Here is a 19,845-nt window from a genome sequence, read left to right as displayed (position 1 = left end):
CTGGGACTCGCTTCTGATTGGCCTGTTAGGGATTGAGCTGATGTCAAAGGCCAGATCTATTTAAGCCTACCTCTCCCTTCAGTCTGTGCTTTAGCGTTTGATCCTGGTCAGCTGAAGTCTGTTACCTTCTCTCTGTCTGTGCTAGTAGCACACTGTTCTTTCTTGGGAGTTGTTTACTCCTCTCATTGCTCGTAGCTTCTCTGTGTGCTGGTTGTTCCCAGTGTATGCTTGTTTGTTTGCCTAGCTATGCTGCTTTCCTTGATTACCTTGCTTCCCTGCACCTGTTGGGGCTCGGTCTGCTCTGTCTCTGTGTGCTGCTGAGTTCTGGTAGAAACATTGTTTGTGTGCTTCCTTTGTTAGCTTTAAACCTTTGACTACAGTGTAAGCCCTGCTTCTTCCTGACGTGAGCCCTTCCCTTTAGCCTGCTTTAACTCTTTGTCTGCTGTGGTTGTCTCCTGAATCCAGTAAGTAAGCATTGCTCCTTATCTGTCGGGTGTATGTAAAGATCGTAGCCTGTACCTGCCAGCTTCTTGTCTGCTGCCCTTCCCTTGTGTCTAGCAAGCGCTGTGTGCGTTGTACGTGCTCGTCCCTCCTGGGACCCCTCGTTGTTCTTTTTCCCATCCCTAGTGTGTGATTGGGTTCCAGATCGGCCGTGAGGCCTGTACGCATAGACTCTGTATGAGTGGGTTCTCCGGCCATGAGGCCCGCCTGAGTGGTCTATCTCCCTTTTCTGCTGGTGCTGGTCGAGTGTCCTGAGTGTGCGGGGCTTTGTGGCTGTTGGTTTGTGTAGCGCCTGTTTGGTCCACCCTAGGCCTTGGCCAAGATCCTTCTTAAGCCTCAGCCTAGGCTCAAGGGCTCATGAAAGGATTAACAGATAGGAGTGGATAGTGATTTCAGTTAGCACACAGTAACTTACTGCACACTAACCGTCATGGCTGCCAGTACTGTGATTGCACATAATACCACCTCAAAAGCCAGCATTTAAATGCCACCACAATATTGGTAGCAAATAACAACAGCTCCGTAGATACAACAGAACATCCCCCCAACCCTTCCAGTTACACCCTTAGTTCTATCTGGGGGTTCCCTTGTGTCTAGGAGGTAAGGGCAGGAGCAATTCCTGATCAATCTGTCCCCTCTGGTGCTTAATTCAAAATGGTGCTGGTTGACCCCCTGATGGTAGTCTTGCAGTACTTCTGTTAGATCAAGCTACCAAATAAGGAGCAATATGTCACGTCTGTGGCCGTGACCACCCTCAGCCTTACCTTACTACTACTATTTAACATTTCTATAGCGCTACAAGGCGTACGCAGCGCTGCACAAACATAGAAGAAAGATAGTCCCTGCTCAAAGAGCTTACAATCTAATAGACAAAAGATAAAGTAAGCAAACAAATCAATTAATGTGGGGGGCTTTGCCCTGCTACTCTGTGTCTGTGGACTGCTTGTCCTTCTACTCCCTTGCTCTGTGTTTGGAGTCTGAAGCCTTCAGCCACTCTCCCTCAGTTTGTGGTGGGAGTCTGTAGCTTCAGCCTGACTCTGCTAGTTCCTGGTGTATTCTGTTGTCTGCTGCCTGTCTCTGACTATTGCCTGAACCCTGATATTCTCTGCTTGCTGCCTGCCTCTGACTATTGCCTGAACCCCGATATGCTCTGCTTGCTGCCTGCCTCTGACTATTGCCTGAACCCCGATATGCTCTGCTTGCTGCCTGCCTCTGACTATTGCCTGAACCCCGATATGCTCTGCTTGCTGCCTGCCTCTGACTATTGCCTGAACCCCGATATGCTCTGCTTGCTGCCTGCCTCTGACTATTGCCTGAACTCAGATATACTCTTCTGCCTGCTGCCAGCCCTAAGACTCGGTTAGTTCCTGGTTTCTCCTTCTGTTTGCCTGACGAGTTTGACTCCTGCTTGTTCCTGACTTTCCTCTCTTGCTGCCAGCCTTGACCTCTGCTGGTTCCTGTCGAACCCTGCTTCTACCTAGCTAGGGCGTTTAGCCTGCGGGTTTATCCTGAACCCTGCCTCTGCCTAGCTAGGGCGTTTACCCTGAGTGCCTATCCTGAACTCTGCTTGTGTATCCTGAGGGTATATCCTGAAACCTGCTTCTGCCTAGCTAGGGCGTGTACCCTGAAGGTTATCCTGAACCCTGCCTCTGCCTAGCTAGGGCGTTTACCCTGAGTGTATATCCTGAACCCTGCTTGTATATCCTGAGTGTACATCCTGAATCCTGTCTCTGTCTAGCTAGTGTGTATTTCCTGGGTGTTTATCCTGTATCCTGCCTCTACCTAGCTAGTGGGTTTACCCTGTGGGTATTCCCTGTACCCCGTTCTGCCTAGCTTGCTGCGTGCCCTAGTCCTTGCTCCTGTTACGCTTTTGTTCGTCTTGTCTCCCTGGTCTGTCTTGTGTTTCTTGCTAGTGGCAGCACAGCAGCTTTCAGTCTGAGTCTAGTAGTTAGTCTAGCTTCCTCGTGTTCCCTGCCCCTGGGTGGGTCCTCTGGATCTCCAGTTCCGGCCTCGTCCTTCAAGTCCTGCCGGCCACCTGCACGCTGGAGCTCAACTCCAGGGGAACGGTGGTGAAGTGCAGGTGAAGCTGTTCCTGTTCTGCCAGTTCCAGTTGCCTCCTCAGTCCCGACTCCAGTCCAGAGGTCCAGCCCTGTCCTTCCATGTATTCAGTTCCTGGGTGGTCTTGCCTGCTGCTCCTCAGCAGTGGTCCAAGGGCTCACGTATTCCGATTCTGCCTCGAGGACCTGACAGAATGCAGAGGCCCTCGAGGACCCGACATAATAGTCCGTACTTGGCTGCTTGACCCTTGACAGTAGTACTGTAAGACTGCTACTAGGGATAAACTGGTCCCATTTTGAACCCAGCACTGGAGAGGGCATGATTGAGTGGGGTCAACTCCTGCCCTTAGCCCCTAGACATCAGGGAACCTTCTGGATGGGGATGGATCAGCTTTCTCTTCAGGTGGCAGAGGGGGCTTGACGAAGTGACTTGTTTGGGGATAGGATATGAGCTTGATGATGTGATTTGGGAGGGGAAGGAAATTGAGTGGGTATTCTTTTATACCTATGGGATCACAATTAATCTATCAGCAGATAGCAGCGATACACCTGTGTTACCTACCAATGCTTTTGCCATGGTCCCATAGGTACAAGTGTCTGCCCTGTTCAGTAGATGCGGGGCAGATGCAGATGCTGGCCTTGTCCCTGACATTTACCACAAGATAAGAAATAACACAGGTATGAGGACAGAGCCCATGGGGAGGGGGGACACACTTTGTCCCCATTTCTCTAAAAGCTTTAGGAATAGCATCTGTAAAATGCTAGTATTGTACAGTTTCAATTATCTGACCTAGCTGAGACCCAACCCGTTGTCGGTTAAGTGAAAAGTTGGATAATACAAGAAACTATGGTAACTCCTCAAACAATGCATAAATAAAGGCATAGAATTCTCAATTTTCAAAAATTCTTTATTAGCAGCACTATAGCACATTCTGCAGCATGACTGGAATGCTAAAACATACTGTAATCACTGTACTACACCATAAAATAAGACCAATACAGAACTGTAAAAACACAATCAGAAGGAGAGGCAGTACAGATCTGCAGATAGGGTAACAGAAAAAGCAGAACAGATTTGCAAAGGAGCAATAATACTTTATTTTAAAAAAACAACCTCTTGTTCTTGTATTTTCAAATTTTTCTTGCCTAGCTTCTTCATATCCTACGTTGTATATCTTATTCATACAGTCTGTTCTCATCCCTTCTCATAAGTATGTTTTTTTTTTCTTTTCAACTTCTATAGGCCTTTTTTGGTATGTAGGCCTATTATTTTTTGCGCCACTGGTATACATTACCAAACCTGTAATCTAAATTGTCTCTCTTTAAACTTGTCAAATTTCACTTGTCTTAATTCCTTCCTAAACTTTTCCAATTGCAACTTATAATCCTCATGTAACAAGTCAAAACAAACATCATGCTCTTTCAAGAATACTAATTCTTTATCCAATTTTTCTTTAGTATCCTCTAATTTTTTATTAGAGGTTGGTATTATGAGGATCATTAGATCAAGTGAACACTTCCTATATAATAATTCTCACCACCAATGTTCTAATGTGTGACTCCCTGGGTCCATGGCTCCTGGAGTTGCTGAGCTAGGTTCCGTAGCCAGGCTGACGTCACGCATAGCTGATTCCCAGGCAGGGGGAGGAGTAGGGAAACACGCGGAGCAACTTGCACCGCGTGTTTCCCTACTCCTCCCTCTGCCTGGGAATCAGCTTTGAGTGTGCTGCTCACTGCCACTTGCTCCGAGCAAACCCCCTCGCCACCCGCAGCTGCTACTGGTAACGCTGTCCGGCCGCTGCTGCTTCTCCTGTTGAGCAGCAGCGGCTGCTACAAAAAGGAAAAAAGTAATAAATGTTTTTAAACATCAAGCGTGGCACCGCAGACAGCCATCAGGCATTGGCTGTTGGATCTGCAGCCGCTCCTCCTCTCGCCTCCACGTCACTGCCCCTGGACTAAAGACCCTGGAGGAGCGCAGCGACATGAGAGGCGAGAGGAGGAGCGGCTGCAGAGCCGACAGCCAATGCCTCTGATGGCTGTCTGCGGTGCCGCGCTTGATGTTTAAAAACATTTATTACTTTTTTCCTTTTTGTAGCAGCCGCTGCTGCTCAACAGGAGAAGCAGCAGCGGCCGGACAGCGTTACCAGTGGCAGCTGCGGGTGGCGAGGGGGTTTGATGCGGGGAGGGGAGGGTCACTGGACATGGGGGGCTGGAGGGGGGGCAGGAGGAGGGGAGGGTCGCTGGACGTGGGTGGCTGGAGGGGGGGCAGGGGGAGAGGAGGGTCACTGGACATGGATGGCTGGAGAGGGAGGGCAGGAGAGAGGGAGGTGGGGAGGGGTCTTGAGACCTGAGGGGTGGGGAGGGAGGCCCTGCGAGGGGGGGTGGGGGCACACACTCACTCACTGTCTCTCACACACTCTGACACACTCTATCACACTCTATCTCTGTCACACACACACAGTCTGACACACACAGACACTCTGTCTGTCACACAAACACACACACACTCTGTCTCTGTCTCTCACACAAACACACACACTCCGAGGAAAACCTTGCTAGTGCCCGTTTCATTTGTGTCAGAAACGGGCCTTTTTTTTACTAGTGTTTAATATTGCTACCCACTTATATAAAAAGTACTTTTCAGTATATAACTTGGGTGCTGTAACAATCATCTACCCACGTGGGATCCTTTTAAATTGTAGTAGCAATGCAACTGCTAAACATAAATTATTAAACTGTTTTGTAAAATTTTGTGATTGTTTGTTTTCCTATTTTCTCTTTCTCGCTTCAAGGACATAAGAATAGCCATACTAGGTCAGACCAATTGTCCATCTAGCCCAGTATCCTGCTTCCAACAGTGGCCAATCCAGTTAGTAGCAGAGACCCAATTAGTAGCAACGTTCCATGCTACCTATCCCGATGGCAAGCAGTGGCTTCCTCATGTCTATCTCAATAACAGACTATGGGCTTTTCCTCCAGGAATTTGTTCAAACCTTTTTTTAAACCCAAATATGCTAACTGCTGTTACCACTTCTTCTGGCAATGAGTTCCAGAGCTTAACTATTCTTTGAGTGAAAAAATAAGTATTTCCGTGTTGTTTCATTGAGTGTCCCCTGGTCTTTGCACTTTTTGAAAGAGTGAAAAATTGATTCCTTAGCGTCAGTAGCAGATGAATCCAGAGATCTATGGGTTGTGATCATTTACCAGCAGGTGCAGATAGAGTGCTGGACTGAACTGCCTTATAGGATGGAATGCTTCTTGGTCAGTCAGTATTCTTTAACTCCAGCAGGTGGATAGATGGTCTCTCACAAGCTTCTGGTCTCATCTGATGGTGGCTTCTGTTCTGAGTGTGTCAATTCAGTGGAGCTTTGGGGTGCACGACTGAGTGGTGCCGGCTTCTGGATGTACACCTGGTGATTACCAGGTTCCTCCCCCACCCTTCACCCCTCTCCAGCCCTTCCTCCATTATCCTTCCTCACTGAAGAAAGAAAAATGGGGCATAATTTTTTAAAGCCCTCAACCTTGGCTGCAGAAGCATTCTCTACCTGTGCTTCCCATGTCACTGCCGTCACCTTATTCTATGGGGCAATTTCTTTCATGTACCTGCAACCTAGCTCAAGTTATTCAGAGGAACAGGACAAAGTGGTGGCTGTAACTTACACTTTTATCACTCCCATGTTGAACCCTCTGATCTACAGTGTAAGAAACAAGGAAGTAAAGGCTGCTTTTTCGAAACTTTTACAGAAATCCTTTCTATAGAGAAAAAAAAATAATGTGGCCTAGTGCCTAGTGATAGGAAAGACAAAATGGACTAGATTCTGTAAAAGATGCCAACTTTTACAGAACTATCCCAACTTGACATTTCGTCCTTTAGATTGTGAGCTCTTCTGAGCAGGGACCGTCCTTATTTGTTAATTTGTACAGCGCTGCGTAACCCTAGTAGCGCTCTAGAAATGTTAAGTAGTAGTAGAAGCAATACTAGTTTGGACCATTATATAGGGCTTAGTAGTGGAGCGGGTGTGAGTGTGCTTCCAGCAGCACTGAGTTTGACAGGTGGGATTCCTGACGGCTGGCTCTCCCGGGGTGAGTGTATCTTTAAATTTTCTTTCAACTTTATGTCAGTTGCTGTTTTAATTTAATTTTCTTTGTAATAGATGTCGAAGTTGTTAAAAGCTGCTCCCGCTGTGGAAGTTGAGAGCGACATCGGGGCAGTGTTCGGGTGGCAGTTCAGGCTCTCCTCTTTAAAGCACCTCTTTGCCTCTGAGGGGAGCTGAACACTTCAGAGGGGTCAGGAATCCCTTCTGGCAAAGGAAACACACTCCAGAGAGTATATTTTGTTCTCTTTTATAATAGTGCTAAAATTTATTAACGTAAACACATGATTACAATAAAATTCTTTTATCCCAGTGTTACAGAAAATTGAATTCTTATTTATATAAATCTAAATTTCAGCAAAAGCAAAATAAAATGTCTCTCTGGTGGCTTCTTTATGTGTTTCCCTGGAAGCTATCAGGTCTGACTGCTACAAGACGTGCTTAGTCAGATACTGAAGCTTCCCTTTGTCTAGTCTGTTAATGTCTTTTATATTTTTTCTCTTTCTTATCTGGTATTCTTCAACCCTGACCTCTAAGGTCATCTTATTATACCTCTACTTTTTTTTTTGTGTGTATTTTTTCCATTTTTCATCATTTGCCTTTTGTAACCTCAAAGACTCCTGAATATTTACCACTCATATTTGTCCTTCACTAATAGAGTTTCTGTTTATTACGTCCAGATCTTGTTTGAGAACAAGCAGACGCTTGTTATCATTTCCAAATTTTATAGCTCATGACTTGGTCAAAGCCTGCCTGCTAACTTGTCCCTGAAAAGGCGAAGAAGACAAAGGCTAGCTGTTTGCCCTGCTGGATCATAGATAAGGGAATAAGTTTCATACACAAAGCTGGCTGATCTCTGCAAAAAGACACCAGAAAGCACTATACTAAACACCACTGGCAGAGGGGGCTGTGTTTAGGGAGGCTTCGTTAGTTTCCCGTTCTACTCCCTTCAGGATTTTGCAGACTTCAATTATATTCCCCCTAAGCCGTCACTTTTCCAAGCTGATGAGCCCTAACCTCTTTAGCCTTGCCTTATAGAGAAGGAGTTCCATTCCCTTTATTATTTTGGTTGCTCTTCTTTGAACCTTTTCTAATTCCGCTATATCTCTTTTTTGAGATATGACAACCAGAGTTGAACGCAGTACTCCAGGTGAGGTTGCACCATGGATTGATACAGAGGCATTATAATAATCTTGGTCTTATTTTGCATCCCTTTCCTAATAATTCATAGCATCCTGTTTGCTTTTTTTGGCTGCTGCTGCACAGTGGGCAGAAGATTTCAGCGTATTGTCTGCAATTTCATCTAGATCCTTTTCTTGAGTGCGGACTCTTAAGGTGGACCCCAGCATCAGGTAACTATGATTCAGATTATTCTTCCCATTGTGCAGCACTTTGCATTTGTCCACATTAAATTTCATCTGCTATTTGGATGCCCAGTCTTCCTGCCGTTCTTCACAATCTGCATATTTTATGTCGTCTGCAACTAAAGATCAGACAAAAGATGCCAAATCAGTAGTGTCCAGTACTAAGCATCATGCAGATAGGAACAACAAACATACTCTGAAATGTCTATATGTAAATGCTAGGAGTCGAAGAAATAAGATGGGAGAGTTGGACTATATTGCACTAAATGAAAAATTGGATATAATAGGCATTACTGAGATTTGGTGGAAGGAGTAGAACCAGTGGGACACTGTCATACCGGGGTACAAAATATATCGTAGTGATAGGGTGGACCGGACTGGTGGAAGGGTAGCATTGCATATTAACGAGAGCCTTGACTCAGATAGATTACAAATTCCGCAGGACACAAATCACACCTTTGAATCATTGTGGGTTGAAATTCCATGTATAAAAAGGAAAAGGACGGTGATAGGAGTGTACTACCGTCCGCCTCGCCAGGATGAGTAGGTAGATGCAGAAATGATAAAAGAAATCAGAGATGCAAACAAAATGGGCAATGTGATAATAATGGGTGACTTCAATTATCCAAATATAGACTGGGTAAATGTAACATTGGGACATGCTAGAGAGGTACAATTCCTTGATGAAATCAAGGACAGCTTTATGGAGCAGCTGGTGCAGGAGCCGACGAGAGAAGGAAAAATTCTAGACTTGGTCCTTAGTGGAGCGCATGTAGTGAAGGACGTTATGGTACTGGGGCCGCTTGATAACAGTGATCATAATATGATCAGTTTTGATATCAACCTTGAAGTAACTATACACAGGAAGTCAAATACGTTAGCGTTTAACTTTAAAAAAGGAGACTATGATAAAATGAGGTGGGAAAAAAAACTTAGGGGGACAACTGAGAGGGTAAAAACTGTACAACAGGCATGGACGCTGTTCAAAAATACCATCTTGGAGGCCCAGGCCAAACATATTCCACAAATTAGAAAAGAAAGACGGAACTCCAAAAGACAGCCGGCCTGGTTGAAAAGTGAGGTGAAGGAAGCTATTAGGGCTAAGAGAAATGCCTTCAAAAAATGGAAGAAGGAACCATCTGAAAATAACAAGAAGCAGCATAAGGAGTGTCAAAGCAAATGCAAGGCGCAGATAAAGAAGGCCAAGAGGGATTACAAAAAAAGATAGCATTAGAGGCAAAAAAGCATAGTAAAAAATTTTTTTTGGTATATTAAAAGCAGGAAGCCGGCAAAAGAATTGGTTGGGCCGCTGGAGGACAGAGGGGTAAAAGGGGCGATCAAGGAAGACAAAGACGTAGCGGAGAGATTGAATAAATTCTTTGCTTCGGTCTTCACCGAGGAAGATTTGGGTGGGATACCAGTGTCGGAAATGATATTTCAAGCGGACGAGTCGGAGAAACTTACTGACTTCACGGTAAACCTGGAGGATGTAATGGGGCAGTTCAGCAAACTGAAGAGTAGCAAATCTCCTGGACCGGATGGTATTCTTCCTAGAGTATTGATAGAACTGGAAAATGAGCTTGCGGGGCTACTGCTAGTGATATGCAATTTATCTTTAAAATCGAGCGTGGTACCGGAAGATTGGAGGGTGGCCAATGTAACGCCCATTTTTAAAAAAGGTTCCAGGGGAGATCCGGGAAATTATAGACCGATGAGTCTGACGTCGGTGCCAGGGAAAGTGGTAGAGGCTATTATTAAAAACAAAATTACAGAGCACATCCAGGGACATGGATTACTGAGACCGAGTCAGCACGGCTTTTGTGTGGGGAAATCTTGCCTGACCAAATTACTTCAATTCTTTGAAGGAGTAAACAAACATGTGGACAAAGGGGAGCCGGTTGATATTGTGTATCTGGATTTTCAAAAGGCGTTTGACAAGGTACCTCATGAAAAGGCTACAGAGGAAATTGGAGGGTCATGGGATAGGAGGAAAAGTCCTTTTGTGGATTAATAACTGGTTGATGGATAGAGAGTGGGGTTAAATGGACAGTATTCACAATAGAGAAGGGTAGTTAGTGGGGTTCCTCAGGGGTCTGTGCTAGGACCGCTGCTTTTTAATATATTTATAAATGATTTAGAGATGGGAATAACTAGCGAGGTAATTAAATCTGCTGATGACACAAAGTTATTCAAAGTCGTCAACTCGCGACAGGATTGTGAACAATTACAGAAGGACCTTATGAGACTGGGAGACTGGGCGGCTAAATGGCAGATGACGTTTAATGTGAGCAAATGCAAGGTGATGCATGTGGGGAAAAAAAGAACCCGAATTATAGCTACGTCATGCAAGGTTCCACGTTAGGAGTTACGGACCAAGAAAGGGATCTGGGTGTCGTCGTCGATAATACGCTGAAACCTTCTGCTCAGTGTGCTGCTGCGGCTCGGAAAGCGAATAGAATGTTGGCTATTATTAGGAAAGGTATGGAAAACAGGTGTGAGGATGTTATAATGCCGTTATATCGCTCCATAGTGCGACCGCACCTTGAGTATTGTGTTCAATTCTGGTCGCCTCATCTCAAGAAAGATAGTGGAATTGGAAAAGGTACAGCGAAGGGCGACTAAAATGATAGCAGGGATGGGACGACTTCCCTATGAAGAGAGACTAAGGAGGCTAGGGCTTTTCAGCTTGGAGAAGACGGCTGAGGGGAGACATGATAGAGGCATATAAAATAATGAGTGGAGTGGAACAGGTGGATGTGAAGCGTCTGTTTACGCTTTCCAAAAATACTAGGACTAGGGGGCATGCGATGAAACTACAGTGTAGTAAATTTAAAACAAATCTGAGAAAAATTTTCTTCACCCAACGCGTAATTAAACTCTGGAATTCTATGCCAGAGAACGTGGTGAAGGCGGTTAGCTTGGCAGAGTTTTAAAAGGGGTTAGACGGTTTCCTAAAGGACAAGTCCATAAACCGCTACTAAATGGACTTGGGAAAAATCCACAATTCCAGGAATAACATGTATAGAATGTTTGTACGTTTGGGAAGCTTGCTAGGTGCCCTTGGCCTGGATTGGCCGCTGTCGTGGACAGGCTGCTGGGTTCGATGGACCCTTGGTCTTTTCCCAGTGTGGCATTACTGATGTACTTAGATTTAATCACCACACTCATTCCAATTTCCAAATCATTTATAAATATGTTAAATTGCACCAATCAGAGTACAGATCCCTGCGGCACTCCATTATTCACCCTCCTTTATTGAGAAAAATAGCCGTTTACCCCTATCCTCTGTTTTCTGTCCAGTAAGCAATTCCTAATCCACAGAAGTATATTGCTTCCTGTCTCATGACTTTTTACTTTTCTCAGGAGTCTCTCATGAGGAACTTTGTCAAAAGTGTTCTGAAAATCTAGATACACTACATTAACCGGCTTGCCTTTATCCACATGTTTATTCACGCTTTTAAAAACAATAATGCAAATTGATAAGGCAAGACTTCCTTTGGTTGAACCCATGCTGACTCTGTCTCATTAAACTATGTTTGTCTATGTGTTCCGTAATTTTATTCTTTATAATAGTTTCCACTATTTTGACTGGCACAGAAGTCAGGCTTACTGGTCTGTAATTTCCCAGATCCTCCCCGGAACCCTTTTTAAAAATCATCGTTACGTTGGCAACTCTCCGTTCTTCAGGTGCTACGGACGATTTTAATGACAGGTTACAGATCACTAACAGCAGATAAGCATTTTCATGTTTCAGTCATTTCAATACCCTGGGGTATTCCAGTCCAGATGATTGATCACTCTTTAATTTGTTGATTTGGCTCAGTATGTCTTCCATGCTCACTGAGATTTTATTAGATCTGCGTTGTCACCTTTGAAAACCATTTTTGGTACTTATAGATCTCTCACATCTTCTCCCGAAGCAAAGAATTCATTCACTTTCTCCACTATGGCCTTGTTCTCCCTATGTGCTCCTTTTCCTCCTTCATGATCTAACAGTCCCACGGATTCCCTTACGGTCTTTCTGCTTCTGATGTACCTGAAAAGGGTGTTACTATGAGTTTTTGTTTCCCTGGCAAGTTTTTCTTCATATTCTCTTAGCCTTCTTTATTAGTGCTTTGCATCTAGCTTGACAGCGTCTCTCAATAACATTACATCAGTAGCTGTCACTTCCTCTTGTTCTACATATGTCAATGGAACCTCAGTTGTCTTGATGCCTTCACCATGACTCACTTTTACAATTGAATGTTCAGCCTCACTTGAGATGTCTTTATCAGCATCATCTCCATTTCCATTCACCATAGCAATCACAACATTGTCAGTTATCTCTTCTTGCTCGTCGTCTGCCTGCCGCCATTCTTGTATATCATTCTCACAGCTCTGTATTTCCTGTAACAAAGGAAGGAGATTGTGATCAGTGTCATGTCCTTGTTCATTTTCATTCTCAGGAATTAACTTTCTGCATGATTTTTCTAGGGTTGGAGGTTCAATTTCATCCCATGACTAAGAAATCCAGTAGATAACACCTTTGATGTTCAGTTTCTTTAAAACTTAATCATTCCTTTCCTTTCATTCAGCACACAAACAAGCGTTGTATGAAGCTTACAGCAATATTTTTTCTTTAAGGTTTCCAGTACACCCTGGTCTATTGGCTGACACAATGATATGACATTGGGAGGTAAAAAAACGCAGTATGTCAACAATTCTCAGTTCCTCCTTGTCAGGATGAGATGGTGCATTACCCAAGAAAAGGATTACTTTCCTAGACTGGTTTATCATTTTCAAGAAGTTTTCTATTGATGGAATGAATTCCTTGAAAAACCAGTTACGGAAAATGTCTTTCTCCATCCAGGCATTCCTCTGATTCCTATAGGACACTGGAAGTGTAGCGGGAGACATGTTTTTAAAGGCCCTAGAATTTTTTGACTTTCCAACGTCAGTGGTAATTTATGTTTACCAGTTGCATTGTTACAGGTCAGAATAGTTACTCTTTCTTTATTCAATTTACATAATCAATACAAATAAAATAAAACATAGAAAAGAAAATAAGATGATACTTCTTTTATTGGACTAACTTAATACATTTTTTGATTGCTTTTGAAGGTGACCCTTCTTCAGATCATAAATAAGCAAATATTGATAAATAACAGTATATAAAAGTGAAACATCAAAGCATTCCAATGACAGGAAGAGGGTGATGTGGGTAAGGTGAGAAACATGGGAGCTGGGTGGATGAGAGACAGGGAGAGATGCATGGTGATAAGAAGATGAATTGTATGGTTTATAATGGGCTAGAAAACCCAGATCTCTAAGTCCTGTCTGGTGGGTGTCAAAAATATTTAATCATTCTGACTTCAAAGGTCTTACGTTCCTGGATTGTCTTAAAGTTTCCTTTTGATATTCTTGCCATAAAATTATTGATCGTGTTCTGGTTTTGTAAAGTGCTGTCCCACAGAAGTGACATCCTGGTTGGCACTGGGGTTTTTCATATGATGTGTATGTAAATTAAATCTCTTCTTTCGCATCTGGCTTGTTTCTCTAATATATCACCCTTCACACTTTTTACGTTGAATGATATATACAACATTGGAAGATAAGCATGTGAAGGATTCCTTTATGTTGAATATTTTTCCTTTGTGAATGACTGTGGGATCCTGTGAAATGTCTGTGGCTTTCTTTTCCTTGTACTCTAATAGGTTTTCCATGGGTGTTTTAAAGGAGGAGGCAACATTCTTGGAGATTATTTAGGGATTGTAGCCTTTTTGTTTGAAAGATTCAGTCAGGATTTTGAGGTGTTTATCTGTCCTCTGGGTCAAAGTAGATAATGGTGGTATCTTGTAGCTTGGCTGTGTATAATGGATTTTTTTGTATGTAAGGGATGGAAGCTGGAGTTGTGGATAGACATCATATGAAACATGCCAATTCTCTGGCACCATATAAAGAAGTCTGTCCTACCTTGTTCAAACTTCTTCTTTTTGGATCCTTCCTCTTCCCTCTGGGCCTCTCTGACTTTCTGTAATTCTAGGCTTTTTATAGTTTCTAGTCAGTATCCCACTCCTCTTTCTAGGCTCTCTCTCTTTGACTCCTTAACCCTTTAGTGTCCAATGTATCCATCAATCTGTTGACAAACGAACAAACAGTGGATCCAATAAAAGTACTCTCACAATGAGTGTCTTCCTGAACAAGGTCTTTATTCAAATACTACTACTACTTAACATTTCTAGAGTGCTACATTTCAAATCTGCAAAAACGACCCGACACCCGACGTGTTTCGGCCATTAAGGCCTGCGTTAGGGGTCTATAAATAAACATAAAATATTCATAAAGGGGAAAATAGGCAAAGAATATATACATAAACACTTAAAAACATGTACATATAACCCTTGAGCAAAATATGTTAAAATATAAAACAAGTATATGTATAAAGCATTATAAAGAAATAATATGATTCACATGGAAATGATGAAGCAATAAAACAGTAAAATGGACATGATTATGTATAAAAAATGCAAGAAAAAAATAAGATAAATGAGAAACATACCTAGTAGTATTTGATGCAAAAATGATGCAAAAATGTCAGGTGAATAACAGCACACAAACTGCTAACAGAGATATCTAGAACAAATGTATGAATACATCCATCCTGTACATAAAATTATAAATAAAATCTCAATATAGTAAATATATCTTTGAACAAATCCATCCTATACATAAATTGAGGAAACAATATAATAATTATGTGAAAAATGACACACATAAAAAGGGGTCACATACAAAGAGCAAGGTATGTCATATAAAACAGATTCAATAAGTCTAGGATGCCACATACATATAGATGACACATATAAGTTTCAAATATATGAAAACTCCATGATACAAATAAATTTGCGTACATAAAAACATTTACAATAGAGCTACCCAAAATAACTTGTCACATATGGGACCCAAAACGTGGATAGGGATCTCAGGGAAACTTTACATAAGTTTTTGATCACGTGGGTCATTGGTACTTTATGTCAAACAATCCATTGCAAAGGCAGTGCACCATGTATTTTCGGTGTTTAACCATTAATATATTTTTTTATTTTTATTTTTTTGTGTTTCTTTTCATACATATATATATATTTTTTCACTCATTTTTTATTTTTGTTTTTCCATCTTTTCTGTTTCTCTGAATAGTGGTATACAATTTTAATTTTGATGATTATCAAATTGATATAGTTTTAATTTCTGACGTCTTTTTGTTTTTTATTTTTATTACATTTTTACACACATCTATCAAAAACTTATGTAATGTTTCCCTGAGAGCCCTATCCACGTTTTGGGTCCCATATGTGACAAGGTATTTGGGGTAGCTCTGTTGTAAATGTTTTTATGTACACAAATTTATTTGCATTTTTTATACATAATCACGTCCATTTTACTGTTTTATTGCTTCATCATTTCTATGTGAATCATATTATTTCTTTATAATGCTTTATACATATACTTGTTTTATATTTTAACATATTTTGCTCAAGGGTTATACGTACATGTTGTTTTTTAAGTGTTTATATATTCTTTGCATATTTTATGTTTATTTTATAGACCCCTGACGCAGGCCTTAACGGCCGAAACACGTCACGTGTCGGGTCGTTTTTGCAGATTTGAAGTAGAGAGGTGTGGTAGCCGTGTTAGTCCACTCTTAAAGGTTATCAATAGAAATCAAACAAAATAAAACATGGAAAAGAAAATATGATATCTTTTTTATTGGACATAACTTAATACATTTCTTGATTAGCTTTTGAAGGTTGCCCTTCCGATCTTTTTCCGATCTGAGGAAGAAGGGCAACCTTCGAAAGCTAATCAAGAAATGTATTAAGTTATGTCCAATAAAAAAGGTGGTATCTTATTTTCTTTTCCATGTTTTACTTTGATTTCTATTGATAACCTTGCAGATTTGAATAAAGACCTTGTTCAGGAAGACACTCATTGTGAGAGGACTTTTATTGGATCCACTGTTTGTTCATTTGTCTTTGGTTCTCCTGTGGAGAGATCACCTTCTGTGGGTGTTCCCATATGGCTTATTACAGGAACATTGGACACTAAAAAACTGGGATTTTCTTATACACTCCCTCACAGGGATTTTCTTATACACTCCCTCACATTGCTATTTTGTTTCTTGTGTCTAACATACATGGTTCTTTAGTAAGGATGAATTTCTTAGCAACAAAAATTAATAAAACAGGCACATTTTTAAATCTTTGTTGTGTTAGTTTGTAGGGTCTGCTCTATGAGAGACCCGGATTTAGTTTCTGGATCAGGTCTTATGTTCCCTCAGCTGTCAGAAGCTAGGAATGCTTTGGAGGTAGTGTTCACAGTTTCTGTGAGAGCAAGAGGAACTTCTAATCTTGCAGTAATTGCACCTATTGGTTAGATTTTGGGTCCAAGATTGCAAGGTTTTGGAAGGAAGAGATTTTGAATTTAACTGAGGCCTTTTTCAATAGTAGCTTTGAGCAAGTTAAGTTCAGGTACAGTAAAGACTTTCTGTGGGCATGAGGATTGTTGCTCTAATGACTGGGTTAAAATGAGTTGGGGAAAAGGGTAGTAAAAAAAAACAGATTGGGGGGGGGGGGGGGGAAATCTTGCAAATAAAACCTCATCTTATTATAGACCAGATGGGGCTGATTATGATTGAACTGTAAGTCCAAAGAAGCAGGAGGACATTGTTGTGGAAATAGAAATTTTGTGCTTGCATATTGGGGCTTAATTTGGGTTAAAAATAAATCTGTTGGATAGTCAACCTCAATCATCTATATGTGAAGCTGAAGTGGTTAGTTTTTTAATGGGTTAAACAAGTGGTACTCAGCTGTTGTTCATGAGCTTCTTGTGGCTTCTCAGAGGCATCAATTTTGGGTTGTATTTTTTGTTTGCATGGAAATTTAAAAAGTACTTAGTATAAACAATCAAATGAAAATTATATTTGAGCTTTTATGCTTATAAAGTCATTGAATTCTGAGTCTTTGATGTCAGGTAAGCACTAATTCATTTATGAAGTGCTACGTAGTATTGATATTTTTTATTTTTAACAATTTTTATTGATGACCAGTCCAACATTCTCTGAAGACAAGCAGGCTGCTTGTTCTCACATTTGGGTCGACGTCCGCGTTGGCCCAGGAAACGACAAATTTTTCAAGCAAAAAATATAAAAGTTTTGCCAGTCTTCTGGCATGCATGCGTGGACAACTGGCCCGTCGCGCGAGCGTGCCCCTTCAGTTTTCTTTTCTCTGCGTTGAGGTGCAGCAGTTTTCGTCTGTGCTACTCTTCAGGCCCAGGAAAGAGTCTTTGACGAGTTTTTTCCTCATATTTTTGTTTCATTTTCTTAGTTTTCTTAAAAAAAAAAAAAAAAAAAAAAAGGACCCGTAGCTTTACTTTTAGATTGTTTCCGTTTTTTCAAGTTTTCTTTCTTTTTCAATGCGGCCGGCCTTTAAGCCATGCGGTCGGGTTCTTCCATTTTTTTTCTTTTCTGCCTTTTTCTTTTTTTGATTTAGCCAAAGCTGTTTTTCCTTCCATGTCATCGAAGACACTCAGCGGCTTCAAGCAGTGTACTCGGTGGTACCGATACTCATGCGTGGTGTATCCAGTGCCTTGGGCCCGACCATAGCGTAGCCGCTTGTAGTCTGTGTCTTCGTATGAAGAAACGGACTCAAGCATCTTGAGAAGTCCAACGAGAAAAGCTTTTTGGGGCTCGGCCCGGTCCTTCGACATCGACAACGGTACCGAGGTTGTTGTCGTCAACATTGAGGGAAGCATCGACGTCCCGAGCAGAGGTAATGGCTGAGAGACCAGCTCACACTGGGAACAGTGAGGCGTTGAGTGGGTCTCCACCTGCCTCGAGGCTTCCTGTTATGCAGGCCCCCCCCCCCCCCCGAGACCGACCTTTATCGGACCTGGCCCCGAGGAGACGTGAGGATTCCACGTCCTTCTCGATGACGGGCGTCGAGCGAAGGCGAATAAGCACTGTCGTTCTCCTTCGACACACGGTGCCGGAAGCTTCGGGGCGTCGAAGGACTCGGCACCCGAGAAGCGTTGACGCAGCGAGGACCACTCCTCCTCTATACAAGAGGTGCCGATGCGTCGGTCTCCTGGCAGCCCGGTACCTGCTCCCGAACCTCGACAGATTCTGGCACTGGCTGTTTCACCAATCCTGCAGCCTTCTCCAATGGCAGCTCTCAACGAGTGCATCCGGGCCCTGCTTCCAGAGCTTTTGGAAGGACTGCTGCGCCAGTCTGCTTTGGTGTCGGAGGTGCTTGCGCCTTCTGTACTGTCTGTGGCAGCGGTGTCTGGCCCTTCACCTGCTGTGAGACCCCCGTCCTCGGTGCCGCTTGCAGCATCGGTGTCGGCTACCACCCAGGTCAACTCCCCTTCGACGTCAGTGGAGGAAGCTTCGCCGCAGTCCAGGCGGGCGTCGAGTTCTCGACATCACCATCAAGGACGTCGTTCCTCGGATTCGAGGCAGGAGCAGTTTCGGAGTGCCCTGAGAGAGATCTTATCCGATACTGAAGAGGAGCATTCGTGGGAGTCAGAGGAAGATCCTAGGTACTTTTCATCTGATGAGTCCTATGGGATTCCCTCTGAACATTCCCCTCCACCTGAAAGGAGACCTTGTCCACCGGAGAGTCTGTCCTTTTGTCCGGGAAATGGCTTCGGCTATTCCCTTCCCTATAGAGGTTGAGGATGAACCCAGGGCTGAGATGCTCGAAGTCCTGGACTATCCTTCTCCACCTAGAGAGACTGTGATGGCTCATTTGCATAAGGTACTGAAGGAAGTCCTTATGCGGAACTGGTCGTTTCCTCTGTCTGAGAAAGCTGATTCCCAGTATCAGATCCACGGTGAACCTGGGTTGATGAGGTCTCAGTTACCCCACAATTCCATGGTGTGGACTCCGCCCTCAAAAGAGCCAAAAGTACTAGAGACTATGCTTCGGTGCCCCCAGGCAGAGAAGCTAGGACTTGGGACTCTTTTGGGAGGAAGACGTACCAGGCCGCTATGCTCGCTGCCCGAATTCAGTCTTACCAGCTCTTCACGAGCATCCACTTGCAGAACTCGGTGAGACAACTGTCCAGCTTGGTTGATGTCCTCCCACCGGAGCAGGCCGAGCCTTTTCGCCAGGTGGTCAGGCAGCAGAAGGCGTGTCAAAAATTCCTGGCCAGGGTTACATATGACACTTTCGATGTAGCATCCAGAATCGCTGCTCAAGGTATAGTGATGCGCAGACTCTCATGGCTGTGTGTCTCTGACTTGGATCACTCGGTCCAACAGCGAATGGCGGATGTTCCTTGCTGAGGGATAACCTTTTTGGTGAGAAAATAGAGGATCTTGTTGATCAGATCAAGAAGCACAATGATGCTATGGATTTTCTCTCCCGTCGGACGTCTTCTGCTACAACCTCAACTAGGAGGTTTTTTGGAGGGAAGATGAGTGCACCCTATTCCTATGCTAGGCGTAGGTACGTTCCAGCTTCTCGGCAGCCTATGCAGGCTAAGTCCAGTGCGCTTATTCTCGTCAACAGTGTGCGCCTAAGGCCCCAGCAAAAGCAAGGGACGGGCTTTTGACTGACTCCAGTTATGCATAGCCACTGTAAAAGTGTTTGTACTTGACGACTTGCCTGTTGGGGGGAGGTTAATATTTTTTCAGATAGTCTGGTTAGGATACACCCTCAATCTGGAATCCAGACCTCCATATTGCCCACCGGGAGCTCAATCCTTCAGCTCCCAGCACAAGCAGATACTTGCAGAGGAACTCTCCACCCTTCTAAAGGCCAATGTGGTTGAATCTGTTCCACCAGAGGA

The 19,845-nt window shown here is 43.3% G+C and overlaps 1 protein-coding gene across 6 annotated transcripts in view; it reads left to right on the top strand.

Moving 5' to 3' along the window:
- The window catches only part of ERGIC2 (ERGIC and golgi 2), a 425,675-nt gene that overhangs the window by 105,010 nt on the left and 300,820 nt on the right, over positions 1-19,845 (top strand). The window lies entirely within an intron of this gene.

This window comes from Microcaecilia unicolor, chromosome 9, assembly GCF_901765095.1.
Source record: "Microcaecilia unicolor chromosome 9, aMicUni1.1, whole genome shotgun sequence".
NCBI lineage: Eukaryota > Metazoa > Chordata > Amphibia > Gymnophiona > Siphonopidae > Microcaecilia > Microcaecilia unicolor.
This window is presented reverse-complemented; position numbering and strand designations above follow the sequence as displayed.